The following is a 14,524-nucleotide window of genomic DNA, read 5'->3' as shown; positions in this document are numbered from 1 at the left end:
CTATATTGTTAGCCTCTGGTGCACAGTTGAACTATACTATGAGAAGGTCTGGACTTCCTCTTGTGTGTGAGTGGCTGATATTGGCCTGACTAAGGGCCCTTGTCTGTGCAGTATGACCTCTTGCCTTTTACCTTGCTCCTTTGGAGTGGGTTTGAGCAATATGTCTTCTTCCCTTTCAGTTCTGCTCTTGAGTATGAACTGGGATACAGAAATGCTAGACAACTGAAAGTGAGATTTCTCTCATATAAAAATATTGTTTTATGGATTTTAAAACATTTGAAAAACAATAGGCTATTTAGGATATTTGGAGCACCGATGTGATTTCTAGGTTAAGGAAACAAAATTCCCTGTAGGTCCTCAGGTTCATGCTTGCAAGTATCCCATGTGGCTGGTTTCCTTGAAGGTCAGGGGCTTCTTAGAAGGACCTGATGCCCAACATCCTGTGCCTGAAGATCACTCACTATCACAGAACACAGCTACATTGATCTGCATCACTCTTGTTTTTAAATTTGTATTGTGGGTGTTTCCTGGAAACTCCCTGTATAATTTTTTTCCCTTGAGCCACTTGAAAATTCACTGAGTGACTTATGAAATCACTTTATCTGCTTCAAGCATAAACCTTGTGAGATTTCATTGGCTAGATAGCTTTCCTCGTTTGGTATGTTGTTTTATATCAAGGTCATCTCTTAGCTTAATTTGTTTTTTTTTTTTTAGACATTGTAAAGAGAATCTACTTGGATACTTTGTTGCATTCCTGTTGAGATCCTTGATTCCTTGGCGCTTCTATATTGTCAGAAGTCGATGTGAGCCCACATAAGGTTGTCCATTGAGATGTTCCTTATGGTTTATTTTAGATTGCACCTGCATAGAGTGTTTTGGATGCTATGATGCCGGCTCTCTATTGTTGTCTGAGCACATTTTAAAGTTGAGAACATGTGATTAACTTATCTCCTCTCTATAATCTAGTACTTTAGGATGGATGGAGAAGAACAGAGACATGTCAGTTAAATGCAAAGGGCAAGGGGCCCTCAGATAGTTTGGAAAGGTAGAGGACTGAAAGCTCCCAGAGACCTTTGGTCCACTGAAGGAAAATAAAGCCCATACCATTTCCAGATATTCAGTGAACTTAGTCCGTGCTTTTATACCCATGCATCCATTTTAGAATGCCTAGTATGATTCTGTAATGCGGGTCATAGTGCTACAATGACTGCACGAGGTCTGACTTCCTTTCAAAACCCCTGATTACTGTTCTTTTGTGTATATACTCCTAAACAGGATTCCGAGATTATATTTTTTGAAATGTGCGGTATCTTTCTCCCAAATATTTCAAAACGCTTTTCTGATAGGTAATGTTCCAGCCTGCTTTCTTTTTTTTTTTTTTAAAGCTTTGGTATCTACAAAAGGAAGTAACAGACGCCTCACGATGTTTATTAACTCTCTAGAATAAAAATACCATAGTACTGTGCTGGGGATTGTGGGTATCCAGCTTGTGCACAGTTCCTTTCCACATGATTGGATGGCTTCTGCATATTTTAAGATAAACATGATAGTGACAATTGATTAAGACTGAGTTTGTCTTAAACAACCCTGAACAGTATCCTTAAGCAACTTATTTCTGTTAGAAAACAAAAGCTCTAGAGATGTATTCTTTAATTTTAAGGGAATAAAATTAGGATCTTGCCTCCGAATTTTGAGTAAACACTTTGGCATTATATGTTATATTTAAATACGCACTTGCAGGTGTTTGATTCATTTAATTCAAAATTCTAGAGATGATAGGGGAATCAAAAGGTTTCCACAGGCTCTGTAATCAATATTATCTACATTTAATCAACCTACAAAAAAGCCTAACTTAGGCCATCTTACATATCATCTCTAAGTATACACTATAAAGAAAATGAGCTATAACTCACCTCTCTTATTTTGGGAGTGATTGGCTTTTGTACGATTCTTTGGTGTGGGGTGGGGTACTGGGGACTGGTCATCAGAATGTGTGCAAAGGTCTATAGATAGAGAGAATAAATTGATATCAGAAGGGAATTTGCATAGCTATCCTGATAATTTTGTTTGTGTGTGAACTCTACCATGAAACCTATCTTCCACTAGGTACTTTAAAATATCAAGACCCTTAGAAAGCATAGGCTGCACTGTGATCCACAGGATGGTGAATAGACTCAACGGAACCCGTATTTTTTCTTCATTCATTATTATGTTACTTCTTTGTTTCATTATTTCATTTTTATAGTCAAAATGAAAGTTACTGAACTTCTGTAATTCTACTTATTTGACATCTTGTTATACTTGAGTTATTTTTGTCAGTCAACCATTTTACGATAAAAAGGAAAATGCTCTCCTTATGGTCTTCCTGCACAGTTGGGTGTGGTATGTTTTCTGTGAACTGATCTTGTCTTTACGTTCAGCAATCTTTCCTCATTTTTGTAAATGACACTTGGATGTAAATCTCTCCCACAAGAGAAGTGAGGCATTTCCTCCCCTTAAATTATAGCGACTTTAAAAGAACCTTAGAGTTTAGCATAAATACCTCAACCCATCTCTCCCTAGAACCTTTAATACTTAAGTATTTTTAAGTGTATTCTGCCTAACTGGACTGCTCTGTGTATGAAACAAAGGTAATGACCCAGTTTTAAATTGTTGCCATAACGACTTCTTTGACTTCTTTTTTCATTGTTTTACTGTTTTCTAAGCCATTCCTTGATAGATCAGAAAAAAGAAACAAGAGACAGCATATATAAATTATTCTACTTGGTCCTTTTATTAGTGTGCCTTTTATGTCAGGATGGTGGATCTGTACCCACATGTCTTATTGATGATAATCTTCAGAAACAATATTGTTAGAGAATGGTTATTTTGTTTGGGTTATAATAATAAGATATTGACCAAGAGGTTTGATCATCATCTCCTGATAATTTTGTCTCCATAAGGGTCAGATCTAGACTTGAATTCCCAAGATTATGATATAAGATTCTTTCCTTTGTAGCTCTGATTTGAATAAAGAATGTCATTCTTCTAAAGAGATGGCAGCTGATAGGTTCTTACTTTTAAAAATAGCATATTTCCAACAAAGTGTGAATTTACTTGGGAGTATGGCAGAACAGTTTGGTAGACATTTCAGTTTCACTGCATGGGATTGCTGATTAGTGACAAATTTGTTCTGAACCATAAATCTCCAAGACTGTCATACAGGGAAGATGTATCTGTTTTCCTAATGATGCTCTTTGTAGATTTAGAATAATTTAGGCTTTCTCTATTAACTCAGTTGCTCTCCATTTTATCATTTGAAATGTATTTACTCTCACTTCATAGCAATAAAACAGTGCTTTTGATGATGAGTTGTTTTTAATGTTTGAGTTGAATTACAGATCAGATTCAGACTGATGTTGTTTCACAAGTCTGTGGTATGCTATTTTATAATCCATCCATGCAGACTGTAAATGTGTAATATCATGGTGATTTTTAGCAATGTCCATAGTAATTTTAGTCATGGTGGAGGAAGCACTCAGAGATGGATCATAGCCAAACCAGAGTAGGCTTTGCCTAATTAAGGTATCCCCAAATTTTCATTTCAAATATCCTAATTTATAAATAACCTTGGAGTGCTGAACTGGCATAGAACTAGTAAGGAAGGAAATTTTAGTACAAAGAAAGAAAATGCCTTTCCTTTACCATTAATTTCTCCACACAATTAGCGTGGACTTGTACAGGGCATACTGGAGATTTAACGTGCTTCATTTTGAATTTCATTTTCAAAGTGATTTATTTACTAGGTTTACCATTGAAACCTTATTTGAAAATTAGCTCTTATTGTTTCAGTCATCACTGTGGCAGATCCTTGTTCTTATGTTATGATGAGAACAGAAGACACAAGTTTTATGTCCTCCTGCCATTCAGGGTCTGTTCTAATATCTCAACCTTGAGCTATATTGGTGATGTACAATGCAGATGACAAATTTTATTCTGAAAAGCATACAAGGAAATGGTTTGGATAAGTGTATAATACCATTTAATGAAAATATCCTCTGGGTCCTGTAGCTGCCCGTGGACAAGAAATGTGAGAACACCTACAGGCATTACACAGCAATGTAACTAAGTCATTATCCCTAGCTAGTACTACCATGTATGACCTCTTTAACCATGTCGTAAAAGCCAGAACATTGTTAACTGTAGTTTACTGAAGTGGATATTAACCTGTTCTATTTCCATAAAGCAGTTTAGCTAATCTCTTTTATGAAGGTTCCTATGGATCAACTTTACCTCTTTCTTCCCTACCATTCCTACTGCTTAGTCCTGTGTCACAGTATAAAAAATATATAAATACGTAATCTGTGTGCACTCGTACTACCTTCATACAATCACATATCAATTTATATAGAAATATATGTATAACTCTCCCACAGATTGTGAACTTTTGCACCATGAATACTCCATCTTATTTAGTGTCAAGTTTTGGGAATACTGTTCTATTGGATATTTTTATGCATTGGTAGTCTTAAAAATATTAAACTTTGGTGATACAGTCAAAGTTCCATATAGGTTCTTGTGGCACTGTCGTGGTTTATATATGAGCTATACATGAAAAGGTTAACGAGTGGGTGACTTAGTCACCAGCCCCCATGATTGAATAATGAGGACACAAACATCAGGAGTAGAATAACCATTTGAAGAGTTCCTATCTGAATGAGACATTAGAAGGTGAAGTAATGGGTCCTGGGGAGCTGCATTCCCCGTAAAGCCAGGTTTTCTTTGTCCTTCGTCATTCTCTCTGTATCTCTAGTCTGTCATAAGTTAAAGATTTTTGTCTACCATGTGTTCCCCACCATGATACTCTGCATCACCACAGATCTGAAGCAATGGAATAAGCCAAACATGGACAGAAATGTCTGAGAGTACTACCCCAAATAAAGACTGTTCTTTTAATTTATGTCAGGTATTTTGTTACAAAAAATAACATAGATCCAGTAAGTTGTTATTAAAATTTAATATTTTATTTCAACATACATTAAGTGTGTCCTTTGGGCCAGATTATTCCATGTGCTGGGAATATAGCAATGAATAGAATCACACAAGAGATAAAACACCTTTGTCCTCACAGAGTTTGCATCGTATGAAGAAGAAATTCAGTGAAGAGCTCAGTATGTAATGATCAAGACAAGCAGGTAGAGAATGAAAACAACAAATATGTATGTTGGACTTTATATAGGTAGTTCAGCTGAGATCTGAAGTGATCAGCCGTGAAAGTCATAGAAAGGACATTCAAAGCAGAGCATGGGAACAGCAGATGCACACACTCCAAGTTGGCTCTGAATGTGTCATACTATGCAACTGTGAAGGTCATTGTGATTAGTGTGCTGAGTGAGGGTGAAATACCAGAAAAATTAGCAAGAAGAGCTATTTAGATTTTATTTGCAATGCATTGAAACAGCAAGGGAGGCTCTAAATTATGCAGTGTTGTGATTTGGTTTACTATAAACATACTACTCAGACAATGGCTGAAAATGGATTAAAGTGATGTAGTGAGACAATAGGGATCCTAGGCAGGAAGTCATCATGCTCTTGTAGGAAACAGGCAGTTTGTTGGTCAAGGTACTGATAAATATGAAAGGGAATGGATAGATTTTTTTGGAGTATTTTAAGGGAGAAGATGGAGACTTACTGATGTTTTTGAGATTTTAAGTAAAGATTCAAAATCAAAGTCTTTGTGCCATTGAGAATTCCTTAAGCATTCCTGGAGTTGAGGCAACAGAATTCAAGGTTATAGGTAAATCGCTAGTTCTCTACTGTTAGGAACTTTCAGTTCAAACCTTGGGTACTTTGTCCAGAGAGAAACACAGACATGTTGAAATTGTTACAAACATGTATCTATCACAGCCACTGTCACTAGCATCAAATGTGTAGGTGTACTGCTGGGTATCTGGTATCATGCAGAAGGGCCCCCTCGACAAGGCTTGTAACATCAACTGTTGTTATCATTTCGTCTCTGAAATACCTCCTTACAGGAAATGTAAAAAGCAGAGTAAGCTATATATTGTAAAACAGGAGGGTAAGCCTTGCAGGCACAGGGTATCACTGGAGGGTTTTTTTTTTGTACAAAGGTAATCCATTTCTACACTTGAGTTACCAAAAACATCACCTTGGTCATAATGCTGAACCCACGTAGCACATTCTGAATTCTACTTCTGTTAGTAGGCCAATAATCACATTGTGCTTTAGCAAAGATACAAAAAAAAAAGAGCTTAAAAATAATTCTTTTAAGATTTCATTTGATTCAACTACAAACATTATTTTAAATTGTGTTTCAGTCTGATTATGAAATTTTCAAGAAACAAGCTTTAAAATAAACTGTTATTTTTTTTAAGAAACAGTTGTGGGTGGCAGAACGTGAGACTTTTGTGGATCGTGCCACCTATTTTCTCTGAGAAATGCCAAGGGAGCTAATTAAAGAACCTGGAGAGCGAGCAGAGGCATGAAGAGAGAAGGGCATCCTCGATTCCTTCCATGTCTGTTGCTGTAGGCTTGCCTAGCACTGTCCTCTGCACCAAGCCCTTCTTGAGAACCTCCCATAGGACCCGCACATTTGCCCTCAGGAAAATTAGGCCTCAAAATGAGAGGAACCAGGAATAAACCTATTCTGTAATTAACTCAAGAATAGTACCTACAATGAACGAGTGGCTGAAAAAAAAAATCCCATCTCAATGAGTCCTAATTGGATACAAGATAATGTTGGCAGAAGTTTAAAATATTTAACCAGCAGTAAATATTCAAGGCAGTCATTTGAAGTAATCAATGGCTACGTGAATGCATACATTAGCTCCAAGGAATCACTTAATCAACAGTTCGAATAAACAAGCGGAGAATTCAAAACGCAGAACCAAAAATACAGAGAATTAGCAAAGATGTTAATTGCATCCAGGTACTTTCTTTTCCTGGTATTGACTATTTAAACATTTGTCAAAGTGTGGCTAAAAATAAGCAGTTTTCAAGAGATTCATTTCTTTCTTTTTTTCTTCCTTCTTTTCCTTTCCTTTTCTTCTTTTCGAAGGAGCTGCTCTCTTAGAATGAATGATTGATGGCTGGGTGCAGCAGGCAGTTAGACATGTGTAAGAATGAAGTGTTAGGAGGTGACCTCACAGTACAAAGCCTCGAGAATTCTTCTGTTAACATGTGGTGCTGATGAAAAACATTTCTTTTTTCTTCTGTAGCTAACCTTCCCCAGTTAAAAATGCAGACTTTCTTTCCTGCTCTAGGTATTTTATATGATCACAGATAGACTGTGAGCTATATTTGTGAAAAAATATGGAAACTCCCATAATAGATGATTAGCTTGATTTAAAAGATATTCCTTGGTATCTTCCTTACTGAGTACTTCTCAAGTTATTTTGTATTTGAAAACTTAAAAAAGAAAACAAATGGGGAGATATTTAAATCTTAGAGTAAGTCCACTCATAATATTCACCAACTTGGACAATAACATTTTATAATTACCTATCAGAATCTCTAGCTATACAAAGACATCCCTGCAGCCCTTTCTCTTGCCTTTTGAAGAAAATATCGCCCCTACATCCTTTCAAAGAGAATTTGTTTCTTTTTCCATCTTTGGTAATCGTTAAGCAGCTCTTCACTTTTAAGAAAACATAGAGCTGAGACCCTTTCTGGTTAAAGACAATGTGTTTAACTTTAGGGCTCCCCAACTTCAAGCCCTCTAGTCCTTACAAAATGGCAAGATCATTTGTTTAATGTGTGATTGTCTACAAGTTAGGAGAGAGATCCATAGGGGTGTGAGTCATAAACTTTGTTCTAATTTCAGGCTCCTTGCTAATTACCTGTTGTAGCCTCAGGGTAACCATTTACCTTGCGTTAGAGGCCAGGATGTTAAAATGGGAAGAGTGGACTTGGAGAGTGGATTTAAAACATCATGAAATTGTTAGGATCTTCCCTGAGACTTCATTACAGAGACTAGATGCTTCCAAGTCTCAAACTGATGGATTTTTGTGTAGCCCATCTACCAGTGCTTAGTGTCACAGATGGTATATTCCTTTTATTATGAAAGCTATGAAAAATCTAAGACTTGGAGAAGTTTGGATAATTTACCCAAGGTCACATAGCTGGACAGTAGTAAGTGTGCCCTTCAGATGTAATCTACTAACCCCCCAGAGAACTGCTTCTTTCTCTTTCGTAAGTGATTATTTGATGTGGAAATTATCGTGTATTTTTTAACAATCACTTCTCAGTAATGAAATATATACACGTGGGTCTTCCTATATGTTGCTATTCACTTTTATGTAATTATGAATTATAGGGGTTGCTTAGTAACTGTTCAACTATATGCAAGGCATTTGATTTATGAAACACTCAGTTTTGTCACCTTCCCCAACTCACATCCCCTTCAACTTCTCAGCTGTAACTAGTAGACATACGTCATAATGATTCATCATTGATTAAAGTCTTGATTATAGTGTTTAGTGACTTTCTTTTGAGTTATAATTCTTACCATTTTAATAGCTAAAATTATTTTAGTGGTTTTTATTTTATGCACATAATGTCTTATGCTTCAGGTTAATGATTTTCTGCCTGGGACTCAGGGGGCATGAATTATTTATTGTATTCTTATATTTAATATTTTCTGATGTGGAAAATAGAATGATTTGTACTGAATTTTTATAAAAGAATTCATGTTCTTTTCTTCCACAGAAGGTGTGTATTTTTCCTGCCTATCTCATTGATTAACACTGTATGTAGAATATCTTGCTATGTGCTATAATTGCATTCTGAGAACTGATATTGGGGGAGCATAGTGATTTGTATGAGTAAAATCCAAATAATTCCTGTCTCTGTTATTAATACTTCTCTTTCTATTGTAATTATGAGAAAAATGAGTACATCTTAAGAAAATAGGCAAAATAAGCAAAAAAGAGCGCCATGAGTTTAACCTAGGTTTTGGCAAACATATTTTGAGTCATAGAGAAGGCTAATATGTGTACTCTTGGTCTGCTTGGGGAAGCTCTGTTATCTTCATAATAGGAATACATCCTAATATGCACAATACTATGAGACACAGAGTTAGCTAACCTTTCATTCCCACAGGCAGATCATATCAAAGCACATTGCCTGCAGCCCCTGGAAAGTTCAGTTCAGAGGATTTTTCACCCAATTAATGCCTTTGTCCAAATTAGATCAACAGTGGCACTTTGGTAGAAGTGAATAAGTAAAATATTAATCCTTTATGGAATTGATAAAAACTAACACATAAGTATTAGTCATAGTAACAAAGTTGGTTATTCCACATTTTTCTCTGTATTTCCTAGGTATGTGTATGTGCATATGTATATGTGTAAGTGTGTATATATATGCATATATAAATATACAAATTTATATATGTATATATGTACACAGATGTGTGTGTATACATCAACATGAGAAATGTTCATGTATTCTAAATTTGTATTGTCAAAGTTTCATTATGTAATTGAAGTAATAATTTATTAAGTGTAATGCTAAACCATGTAATAAACTATATTTACAGTTTTGTGGTTGTTCATTGCTGTATTTCATAAAAAGCCCTGGTGAATTCTTGCAAATACATAGAAGCGGTTAACGTTCATGATTTTTCATGTATATACTTTCAAGAATAAGTGGAATAAAATTTGTTTCTTTTTTATTACATTTTTTATTAATTTATTCATATTACATCTCGATTGCTAGCCCTTCCCCTGTTTCCTCCCATTCTTCCCTCCCTCCCACTTCCCCCCTTCTCCCCTCACCTATGTCTGTGATTGAGGGAGACCTCCTCCCCCTATATATGCTCTTAGAATATCGAGTCTCTTCTTGGTAATTTGCTATCCTTCCTCTGAGTGCCGTCGGGCCTCCCCATCCAGGGAACGTGGTCAGAAAAGGGGCACCAGAGTTCGTGTGAGAGTCAGATCTCTCTCTCCACTCAACGGTGGAGAACATCATGTTCGTTGGCTAGGTCTTGGTAGGGGTTCAAAGTTTACTGCCTATATTCTCCTTGGCTGGTGCCTTAGTTTGAGGAGGACCCCAGGACCCAGATCTGCCTGTCATAAAGTTCTTCTTGTAGGTTTCCAGGACCCTATGGGTCCTACTATTTCCCCATTCTTCCATGCTACTCTTCCATAAAGTCTCAATAGGATATTCTCTCCTCTGACCCACTTTCTTGGTAAGTAAAGTTTTTCTTTTTTTCTTTTTTCTTTTTCTGTCCTTTATTTTCTTCTCCTTTATTAATTTATTCTTGTTACATCTCAATGGTTATCCCATCCCTTATATTCTCCCATTCTTCCCTCCCTCCCATTTTCCCCTTATTCCCTTCCCCTATGACTGTTCCTGAGGGGGATTACCTCCCCCTGTATATGTTCATAGGGTATCAAGTCTCTTCTTGGTAACCTGCTGTCCTTCCTCTGAGTGCCACCAGGTCTCCCCCTCTAGGGGACATGGTCAAAGGTGAGGGACCAGAGTATGTGAAAAAGTAATATCCCACTCTCCACTCTACTGTGGAGAGTGTTCTGTCCATTGTCTAGATCTGGGTAGGGGTTTAAGGTTTACCGCCTGTATTGTCCTTGGCTGGTGCCTTAGTTTGAGCGGGACCCCTATTCCCACATCTGCCTATCATACTGTTCTACTTGTAGGCTTCTAGGACCCTCTGGATCCTTCTACTTTGCCATTCTCCCATGATTCTCACTTTTTCTTCTAAGTGACTTAGTGTCTCTGGTTTTATGTTGAGGTCTTTAATCCACTTGAATTTGAGTTTTGTACAAGGTGACAAATATGGGTCCAGTTGCATTTTTTTACACATAGACATCCAGTTAGACCAGCACCATTTGTTGAAGATGCTATCCCTTTTCCATCGAATGGATTTGGCTTCTTTGTCGAAAATCAAGTGACCATATGTGTGTGGATTCATATCTGGGTTTTCGATTCGATTCCACTGATCAACCAGCCTGTTGCTGTTCATAAGAGAAATTGGTCTGAAATTCTTTTTTTGTTGGGTCTTTGTGAGGTTTAGGTATCAATGTGACTGTGGCCTCATAGAAGGAATTTGGTAATATTCTGTCCATTTCTATCTTTCGGAATGCCTTGAATAGTATCGGTATTATCTCCTCTTTGAAGGACTGGTAGAATTCTGTGCTGAAACCATCGGGCCCTGGGCTTTTTTTGGTTGGGAGACTATCAATGGTTGCCTCTATTTCTATAGGCAAAATAGGGCTATTTAATTTGTTTATCTGGTCTTGGTTCAATTTTGGCAAATGGAATCGGTCAAGAAATTTGTCCATTTCCCTTAAATTTTTGAATTTTGTGGCATAAATGCCTTTAAAGTAGGCTCTTACAATTCTTTGTATTTCTTCGGTGTCTGTTGTCATGTCTCCCTTTTCATTTCTGATTTTGTTAATTTGGATATTGTTTCTCTGTCTTTTAGTTAGACTGGCTAACGGTTTGTCTATCTTGTTGATTTTCTCAAAGGACCAGCTCTTGGTTTTGTTGATTCTTTGGATTGTTCTCTTTGTTTCTAATTTATTGATTTCAGCCCTGAGTTTGATTATTTCTAGGCATCTACTCCCCTTGGGTGTTTCTGCTTCTTTTTTTTCTAGAGCTTCCAGATGTGTTGTTAAGTTGATTCCATTTTCTTCTTAAATGCATTTAGTGCTATGAATTTTCCTCTTAGCACTGCTTTCAATGTGTCCCACAAATTTGGGTATGTTGTTCCATCATTTTCATTGAGTTTCAGGAAGTCTTTTATTTCTTCCCTTATTTCTTCCGTGACCCATGTGTCATTAAGTAGAAAGCTGTTTAGTTTCCACGTGTTAGTATGCTTTTTGTTATTTCTGTTGTTGTTGAAGTCCAGCCTTAGACCATGGTGATCTGATAAGAAACAAGATATTATTTCAATCTTCTTGTACATGTTGAGGTTTGCTTCATGACCAACTATGTGATCAATTTTAGAGAACGTTCCATGGGTGCTGAGAAAAAGGTTTCCTTTGCGTTTGGGTGGAAAGTTCTGTAGATATCTGTTAGATCCATTTGATTCATGACATTGGTTAATGAGGTTATTTCCCGGCTTAGTTTTTGAATCAAAGACCTATCCTTGAGTGAAAGTGGGGTGTTGAAGTCTTCCACTGTTAATGTGTGGATATCGATGAGTGGGGCAAGCTTTGTTAATAACTCTTTTACAAATGTGGGAGCCCTTGTATTCGGAACATATATGTTCAAAATCGTGATGTCTTCTTGGCTGACTTTACCTTTGACGAGTACGAAGTGTCCATCCTCATCTCTTTTGATTAATTTTGGTTGAAAGTCTATTTTATTAGATATTAGAATGACTACCCCAGCTTGTTTCTTGTGACCATTTGCTTGGAATATTTTTCCCCAACCTTTTATTCTGAGGCAATGTCTGTCCTTGTGGTTGAGATGTGTTTCTTGAATGCAGAAGAATCTTGGGTCATGTTTATGCATCCACTCCATTAGTCTGTGTCTTTTTATTAGAGAATTGAGACCATTGACGTTGAGAGATATTAATGACCAGTGATTGGTAAGTCCCTTCATTTTTGGTATTTGTAACATTCGAGATCTTGTGAGGTTGTTATTTTGCAATGGTATAGTTACCTATTTCCTATGTAGTTCTGGTTTTAGTTTGACCAATTGGGGTGGAGTTTTCCTTCTAGTAACATCTGTAAAGCCGGATTTGTGGCTAGGTACTGTTTGAATTTGTTTTTGTCATGGAATATCTTGTCTTCTCCGTCAATGGTTATTGATAATTTTGCTGGATATAGTAGTTTTGCCTGGTATCTGTGTTCTCTTAGGATTTGCAGAACCTCTGTCCAGGCCCTTCTGGCTTTCATGGTCTCTGCTGAGAAGTCAGGAGTAATTCTGATAGGTTTGCCTTCATATGTTACTCGGCCTTTTTCTGTTGCCGCTTTTAATATTTTTCTTTGTTCTGTCTATTTTGTGTTGTTATTATTATGTGGCAGGAAGATTTTCTTTTCAGGTCTATTCTATTTGGTGTTCTGTAGGCCTCTTGTATGCTCGTATGCATCTTCTTCTTCAAATTGGGAAGATTTTCTTCTATTATTCGATTAAAGATATTTTCTGGGCTGTGGAGTCAGTTGCCTTCTTCAAAAAATTTGTTTCTTGACATACTCATTACTCTGCAAAAAAAAGTGCAGATCATTTTAATTATTGCACAAATTCTCCTGCCTTCTAATCTTTACCAAGAATTAATCCTTTGATGATGTTATACAAATCTAATAAAATCTTATGCAACTTTACAGCAAAGCAAGGTTTGCTTTTGATTCACCAAATAGCTAAACTATTTATTTTACAACCAGTCCATTCGTTCATGGATTCTTCATGGTGTCTTTCACTTTTATATGTCTCTACCTCTCTAATTGGTTAAAGAACATAAAATTACTGTATTTCTTTTACAATGGAAATGGACTTCTAATCGATAAACTAATAATTTCATATTGAGAAGAAAAAATTGCTTTGTAACCTTTTCCTTCCCTTCCAAGTATGGCACAACTGAGAAATACAAAAATATTTTTTCTTTACAAGCTCTATATGTGTAAACAGTTTAATAACATAATGACTTCCTTTCTTCCCCTTGACTTCTATAGTTTCTTCCAAATGCTCCTTTCCAACTTCATGTTTTCCTCCCCTTCTACTCCTCATCTTTTTTCTTTCTTTCTTTCCTTTAAAAAATAGTCTACACTGTCCAGTTAGTGTTGCCCATATGTGCAGACGCAAGGGAACACCATTACCTTCTAAATATTTATGTACTGCTTTGTTTAGTTTTTTAAATTTCTTTTTATTTGTATATGTGTGTATGTATCTGAAGAGGCCAGAAGAGGGCATTGAATCTCCTTGAACTGGAGTTACAGGTGGTTGTGAAATACCTAATATGAGTGCTCATTTGAAACAGGCCTATAGAAGAGCAGCATGTATTATTTTTTAAATATATTTTATTAATTTATTCTTATTACAACTCAATTGTTATTCCATTCTTTGTATCCTCCATTCCTCCCTCCTTCCCATTTTCCTCTTACACCCATCCCCTATGACTGTGACTGAGGGTGACCTCCTCCCCCAGTATATGCTCATAGGGTATCAAGTCTCTTCTTGGTAGCCTGCTATCCTTCCTCTGAGTGCCACCAGGTCTCCCCATCCAGGGGACATGGTCAAATATGGGGCACCAGAGTTCGTGGAGAGTGGGTTCTGACTTTCACATGAACTCTGGTGCATGTATTCTTTAAAACCAATGAAATTTTCTATATTTTATTCCTTTTATAATTTGAATTTTTATTGGAAACAAATTTGTCATAGAATATGTTCTTATCACCTTCCTCCAGTACTCCTCACCTCTCCAGGGTCCTAGTGCTGAGAGGGGAAGAAAACACAGGCTCTCATTTCTATATATTTATGTTTATATTAACAGACCTGGGCTATACTCAGCCTTGAGTCAGAGACCCAATCTTTCTACAGCGGGTGGTCATCAAAACAGAGA

The 14,524-nt window shown here is 36.7% G+C and overlaps 1 protein-coding gene across 5 annotated transcripts in view; it reads left to right on the top strand.

Moving 5' to 3' along the window:
- The window catches only part of LOC311588645 (contactin-4), a 980,815-nt gene that overhangs the window by 88,013 nt on the left and 878,278 nt on the right, over nt 1–14,524 (top strand). The window contains exon 1 of one of the 5 annotated variants that reach the window (XM_084766524.1): nt 799–818. The exons of the other annotated variants lie outside the window; for them this stretch is intronic. The gene's annotated coding sequence lies outside the window, so the exon portion shown is untranslated. Of the gene's footprint in view, nt 1–798; nt 819–14,524 lie in introns of those variants that run through there. 5 annotated transcript variants of the gene reach the window in all.

Source organism: Acomys minous (genome assembly GCF_964271855.1).
Source record: "Acomys minous genome assembly, chromosome: 17".
Classification (NCBI taxonomy): domain Eukaryota; kingdom Metazoa; phylum Chordata; class Mammalia; order Rodentia; family Muridae; genus Acomys; species Acomys minous.
This window is presented reverse-complemented; position numbering and strand designations above follow the sequence as displayed.